Raw genomic sequence first — 7496 nt, 5'->3', positions numbered from 1 at the left:
TTGCAGGGCACCAGTGGACATGGGGCTGGCTGCAGGCAGGGCAAGGGGTGCAGCAATGGCTGGAGACAGGGGTGTGTGGGGTGGGATGGGGTGTGCTGGCTGGCTTCAAGCAGGGCCATAGGGGGGTGTGGCATAGATTGGCAGTGCGGCATAGATTGGCAGTGCTGAAGACAGAGGAGTGCAGGAATGGCTGGCTTCAGGCAGGGGGGGTGCAGCAGGGGTTGGCTGGAGACAGGGCAGGGGTGCAGGTACAGGGGTACAGACCACCCGGTATGGTAAGTGCTCCTCCTCCTCCCTCCCCACCAGAGTAACAGCAGCCACCTGGGGCTCCTGCTTCCACAGCCCTGGCCATGTACACAGCTGCCGGAGCCCTGGGGGAGCGGCGGGGCTCCAGTGGCTATTTAAAGGGCTAGGGCAATAGAAGCAACGGGGGCGATGGACTTTTTAAGTAGCCCACAGATCCCAACAGCCCTACCCCATGGCTCCAGCAGTGTGGCAGTGGTGGCAATTTAAAGGGCATCCAGGCCCTTTAAATTGTCCCCTGGAGAAGCCGGGCCACCCCGGTACAGTGCACTGACTCTTGCCAATACACTGAACCGGGGCTTGGGCGCGGGACCCTCTTAGGGGCAGGGCCCGATTCAGTGGAATTGGTTGAATTAGCCTAAAGCCGGCCCTGCCAGTATATCCAGGACATTAGTAGCACACTTTTCCCCCACCAATACCTAGTAGTTGCACTGTCATCTCCCATAGCTACTTAGGCTGCAGCTTTATTGTTAAACCTAAATTGGGAAGAAAGACGACTGATTCAGAACTTCTTTAATGGTTACTTTATCGCTAAAGGGTGTAGTGGGGTATAGACTTGGAGAGAGCAAGGTTTCTATGATGTAGGCAAGATCAAGTATTTTATCCAAAACCAGAATACGAATGGCGCTGGTCTTCTGGGTGTCTGACCTTGAGCTATTGTCAAAAGTTTGAGGGTGACTCGTCTCCTTCCTCATATTTTGGTTGAGGATTGTATTGATAAAGGGATTGGCCTCAAAGACCTGGTTGTAGGACTCTGCCACGGTGTAGTTTTCATCTTGGATTGCCTGGTCCTAATTATAGTAAAGCATGCACTTTAGTCTTTGTAATTATCTGTTATAACTCTGTTGCTTTTTATGAAGACAGGAGTAAAAGAAAAGTAGCTGCAATATTTTCATACTAAACTAATGCTGAAAATGTACATAATTTCAATCAGACTCCTAATCTTAATTTTTGGTTAATTTTCTTATGGATTTATTTATTATGGTGGGAAACTGCTATAGGGAAGTACACTTCTCCTATATAGGTCATAAGGATCCTATCTGTCTGAAACTGGCTGCTCTTTCTTTCTTTGATCTGCAGAGTGACTGATGCTTTTCAGACATCAGTTGTGGGTACAGAAGGGTTTCATTGCATCTTCTCTCTTGGCACCAGCTACTGTTCTCCCTTCTTGTTGTATTGATAGTGGGTGTGTGTGTCTCTCCTTTCTTTAAAATCATATATGCTAGGGACAGTCTTGTCCTCTTCTCCTCTCCTGATGTCAGTGTAGATGCAGGCGGTGCAAAATGTACTACAGTCATATAGTATCTCAAATGCAAAGCTACATTTCAATGATCTGAGGTTTGAAGAACAATGTGGAACTAGCTGTTTTATGGGATGTCTCAATTTCATTCCTGTAGTAACATAACTGGTGATAGGAAAGCAGGGAGAGAGAGAGGTGTGTGCTCTGCAAGGCTGCTTGCCACGGGGCCAATGGGTGTGGGTGGGCTGGGTAGGATCGCGGAGTCACATCTCAGGATCTGCCCCGCTACCCAGCACTGCTCCAGCTATGAGCTGTCTCCACTGCCTGGGACCTGTGGGGCCCCACCTGCCTCCCCGGGGGAAGAGCCACCTGGGACTGGTGCAGAGGCTGCGCCAGTCTCAGCCACTCACAGGGAACAGTCGGGGAGGGGGGAGGCTCAGCTGGGTCCTGAGAGAGCCTGGCCCGGGTAGGCTCTGCTCCTGCTCCAGCCTGGCTGCTTCCACCACTCCCAAGAGGCCAGAGTTCTCCTGCCCCAGGACCAGTTCTGGCTGCGCTGCCATCTCAGCCTCGCAGCCACAGTCACCTCCCATCAGGGCCGGCTACTGTGGCTGGGGCTGGGGTTTGGGAGAGTAGGTCTCTAGGGGTCTGGGTAGGTGCTGAGCACTGGGGGAGATCTATGTGTTGGGGGCCTGTCAGTGGGGGAGATCTGTGTGTGTGTGGGTGCTGGGAAGTGTGGGGGGTCTGTGCGGGTCACTGCAGTTGTGGTGGTGGGGGGCACTGGACAGTGAGGGGATCTGTAGGTGGGAAGGTGTGGGGCACTGTGCAGTTGTGGGAGGGCTGTGGGGGGTCTTCAGCTGGGGGGCACTGGTCAGTGAGAGGATCTGTGGGGGGGTTCTGAGTGGGTGGGGGAGTGATCTGGGAGTGCACTGGGCAGGGGGGTTTGTGGGGTCTCTAGATGGTGCAGCACTGGGTGAAGGGAGTCAGAGGGGTTCAGGGCAGGGGATTTGTGGGGGTCTCTGGGTGGTGTGGCACTGCGCGTAGGGAGCCAGAAGGGTGCTGAGCAGGGGGTAGCATGGTGCAGCATGGGCCCACACCTAAGGGGAAGAAGCACAATGGCAGTGCAGGGCTGGGCTGGACAGCATGGGTCTGGCAGCTCCTGGTTTGTAAACAGTGCCCTTGTACTGGGCTGGGTGGAGTGGGGCTGTCCCTGCCGTACCATGACTCATATCCCATTGCCCCAAGTCAGCCCCTCGCTCTGAGGACTCTGCCCCCATGCCTCATGTCCCCATTTCCCCCATGGGGACCCACAAATATGTTTAGCACCGGGCCCACAACAGGTTAATCCAGCCCTGTTTGGGGTGCAGGCTCTGGGATGGAGTTGGGGGTGCAGGAGGGTTGCAGGCTATGGGGAGTTTGAGTGACGGGTGCAGGCTCTGACCTGGGGCAGGGGATTTGGGTACAGGAGGGGGTACAGACATGTGGGCTCTGGGAGGGAGTTACCAAATCAGCACGTTGTATAAGAGAAAGGAGCTGCAGGGATTTCATATAGACATAGAAAATGATAGAAGAGACTTTTACATAGTCAAAATGTGAGAGGCAGAGTTTGAGGGAATGGGGGTGTTGGATTGTGGGTTTTCTGGGGGGGTGGATAGGGTCAGGGCCGCCCAGAGGGGGCGGGGCAAGAGAGCGCTCCCGGTCTCCGCCAGCGGGGGGTCCTTCTGCTCCGGGGCGGAAGGACCCCCCCCCCCACTGGCGAATTACCGCCGAAGCGGGACCCGCCGCCGACGTGCAGCCCGGTCTTCGGCGGTAATTCGGCGGCGGGGGGCCCTTCCGTTCCGGGACCCGCCGCCGAACTGCCCCGAAGCCGAATTACCGCCAAAGACCGGGCTGCGCTTCGGCGGCGGGTCCCGTTTCGGCAGTAATTCGGCGGCGGGGGGTCCCACCGCGGGTCTTCGGGGCACTTCGGCGGGTCCCGGAACGGAAGGGCCCCCCGCCGCCGAAGACCCCGGGCCCCCGGAATCCTCTGGGCGGCCCTGCGAGCCCCGCCCCCCACCAGGGAGCGTCTGCAAATGCTTCATCCTCCACCCAGGGAGAGTGTGCCAACTCCTCATCCCCAGCTACTAGAAACCAGGGACCCGCTGCGCAGTTCTCCCCACCCGCTGGGAGCCAGGGACTGTCTGCAAACTCTTCACTCCACACATCCTGCCATGTCCCGCCATTGAACTGGGGCTGGGGGGAGGGCGTGTCTCCAAATTGCCCCTTGCTCCTTCCTGCCCCTTTATGGTGCAAAAAGGGGGGAGCATTGTTGATGCAAATATTTCAACTTCAAGATACCCCATTCCCATCAGGGTATTCACCCTACACTCTCCATCCAGGGGGCAGTGGTGGTGGATGGTGCATTGTTGATGCAAATATTTCAACTTCAAGATACCCCATTCCCATCAGGGTATTCACCCTACACTCTCCATCCAGGGGGCAGTGGTGGTGGTGGGGGGGCGAACCCATCAGTTGATCATCACACCTGCCTCTCAGTAGGGAGAAAGCATGGAAAAGAAATGAGGAAGCTCAGCCCGATGTGAGGAAGGGAGGGGGGAATTTTTTCCACCCACTGTGTTTCCTCTGGGGTCTCTGCAGAACCTGCTTTTAATGTCCCACTGGATGGTGCATTGTTGATGCAAATATTTCAACTTCAAGATACCCCATTCCCATCAGGGTATTCACCCTACACTCTCCATCCAGGGGGCAGTGGTGGTGGTGGGGGGGCGAACCCATCAGTTGATCATCACACCTGCCTCTCAGTAGGGAGAAAGCATGGAAAAGAAATGAGGAAGCTCAGCCCGATGTGAGGAAGGGAGGGGGGAATTTTTTCCACCCACTGTGTTTCCTCTGGGGTCTCTGCAGAACCTGCTTTTAATGTCCCACTGGATGGTGCTGGCTCTGCCCCCGCCCCTGCCCTGAGTTCTCTGTGGGAGCCCAGAGCTGGGGCAGAGAGAGCTCCCCCCTCCACTCACAGCCCCACACCCATGGGCCTCTGGCCTGGGGAGACTCATTGTAATGGGAAGGTCAGTCTCCAAGGCCCATCCAGACCTTGCTCTCTCTGCTGAAGCTGCCAATGAGGAGTCAGATAGTGACCATGGGGATCGGGGCATCTTCTCCCCTATGGCCTGAGTGGCAGCCAGCACATCCCTCAGCTCACATGGCTTCCCACAGCCCCCATTGGCCTGGAATGGTGATCCGTGACCAGTGGGAGCTGCAATCGGCCAAACCTGGGGATGCTGCAGAAAAACAAACCGTTATGGCCTGCCAGCAGATTTCACTGACAGGCTGTGTGCCAAAAGGTGCTGATCCCTGTACTAGGGTAATGGTGGTGATGTAAATACCTTAAATATGAAATATGTAGCCCTTAGCCCAAACTGAGCTCATTAACAACTTAGACTGGGGGGTTTAGAATGGAAATAGGTGCTTGAATCCTTTTAAAATTAATTAAGGATTGGATGCCTTGCAACCCTTTGTCTCCTTTGATAATCCCCACCTACTCTTAACATGAACCTCTGAAACCCAACACTCAATTTCAAACCGAACCCTGAAACATCACTTTAATGTTAACCCTAATTCTAAATCTTATCCTACGCATACCCTTGGTCTTAGCTCTAAGGGCTGTGTTGTTGTTCTTATTAAGTCACAGAGAGCTTGTCTCTAACAATTAAACTCTCTGATATTCAAACACAGTAGAACACAATACCCAGAATTTGCTGTTTGTAGCAATCTACATTCCCTGGTCTACCTGCATCGCTGACCTCCATCTTGCAAAAGGAAGGTTGATCTTTGGTCTTTGTTGCCACAACCCACTTTCTCACACAACTACAGAGGGAGTTAGATGTTGCAGTACTCAGTGTCACAACACCTCACATTCAGGCACCTAGAATATCATTAAAAAGAACAGGAGTACTTGTGGCACCTTAGAGACTAACAACTTTATTTCAGCATGAGCTTTTGTGAGCTACAGCTCACTTCTTCGGATGCATAGAATGGAACACACAGACAGGAGATATTTATACATACAGAGAACATGAAAAGGTGGAACTATGCATACCAACAGGCAGAGTCTAATCAATTGAGATGAGCTATCATCAGCAGGAGAAAAAAAACTTTTGAAGTGATAATTAAGATGACCCATAGAAGGTGTGAGGAGAACTTAACATAGGGAAATAGATTCAATGAGTGTAATGACCCAACCATTCCCAGTCTCTGTTTAGGCCTGAGTTAATTGTGTCTAATTTGCATATTAATTCAAGTTCACCAGTCTCTCTTTGGAGTCTGTTTTTGAAGTTTTTTTGTTGCAAAATTGCCACCTTCAAGTCTGTCACTGAGTAGTTAGAGAGGTTGAAGTGTTCTCCCACTGGTTTTTGAATGTTATGATTCCTGATGTCAGATTTGTGTCCATTTACTCTTTTGCGTAGAGACTGTCCGGTTTGGCCAATGTACATGGCAGAAGGGCATTGCTGGCACATGATGGCATATATCACGTTGGTAGATGTGCAGGTGAACGAGCCCCTGATGGCATGGCTGATGTGATTAGTTCCTATGATGGTGTCACTTGAATAGATATGTGGACAGAGCTGGCATTGAGCTTTGTTGCAAGGATAGGTTCCTGGGTTAGTGTTTATGTTGTATGGTGTGCGATTGCTGGTGAATATTTGCTTTAGGTTGGGAGGCTGTCTGTAAGCGAGGACTGGCCTGTCTCCCAAGATCTGTGAGAGTGAGGGATCATCTTTAAGGATACGTTGTAGATCTTTGATGATGCGCTGAAGAGGTGTTAGTTGGGGGCTGTAGGTGATGGCTAGTGGCATTCTGTTATTTTCTTTGTTGGGCCTGTCCTGTAGTAGGTGGCTTCTGGGTACTCTTCTGGCTCTGTCAATCTGTTTTTTTCACTTCAGCAGGTGGATATTGTAGTTTTAAGAATGCTTGATAGAGATCTTGTAGGTGTTTATCTCTGTCTGAGATCATTGGGATTCACACAACCTGAGTCAGGCCCCCAGGTCCCCTATACAATGGAGGGGGAGAGGGAGACAGCTAAGAATGGGATCCACAAAAGTCAGAACGCTAGGCTAAACTAGCCAATAGGAGGTGCTGTGACCCAGGGACCCATTGGTGCCAAGTGGCAGAGGGCAAAAGGTGTTTACAGGGATCCCCTGGGCCAGGTTTCTATGTAACAGTTCACCAAAGGGTGGCATGTAAGGTCTCTACCAAGAGCTAGTAGCTTACTGGTCATCATAATTGCAAAATGTATGCACAGATGATATTTAAAGAGTTGTGTATCTATACTGAAAACTATGCTCTTAAGGTATGTACATTAGGACAGGTCAACAGAAGGCGATAAACAGGTTCTGTTCTGGTGGGGGTAGTAAACGCTTCTGTCTCTGGCTAGTTATTGTGTATTGTGTATCTCATAATGTAAGTCCATTTGCTTTACTGAGCCTAATGCTAATGCAGAAGTTGTGAATTCATATAAGAGAAGAGCTGCAGGAAAAAAAACAAAACCAGCAAAGCGGGTGTCCTGCTTACAAATAAAGACAATGGATTTGGGAGGTAGAACTGGGGCTACTGAGGTAAACCCAGGATCATTCACTGAGGAGACAAGCTGAGAGCGTGGCTTGTCTAATGAAAAAGGGATTGCAGCCTGCCTGGCTGAGAAACGCAGGTGAGCAATACTATAAGATATGACTGTAACTAATTAAGTAAATCTAGGTTCTAGAATGTGTACTATAAGTTTATTTTACATGTAACCATTTGTTTTCAATATATCCACTTACTAGCATTTGAATCTCTCCTCTGTGTTAAATGAACTTGTGTGTGTTTTCACTATAAACATCGCTAAGCGCTGTGTGTTGAGTGGAGCAGTGATCCGAGGGGAAACTGGTAAGCTGGGGTGTCCTGCTTCTTTGGGAGCAGT

The sequence above is a fragment of the Mauremys reevesii genome, linkage group 15 (genome assembly GCF_016161935.1).
Source record: "Mauremys reevesii isolate NIE-2019 linkage group 15, ASM1616193v1, whole genome shotgun sequence".
NCBI classification, from domain to species: Eukaryota; Metazoa; Chordata; order Testudines; family Geoemydidae; genus Mauremys; species Mauremys reevesii.
This window is presented reverse-complemented; position numbering follows the sequence as displayed.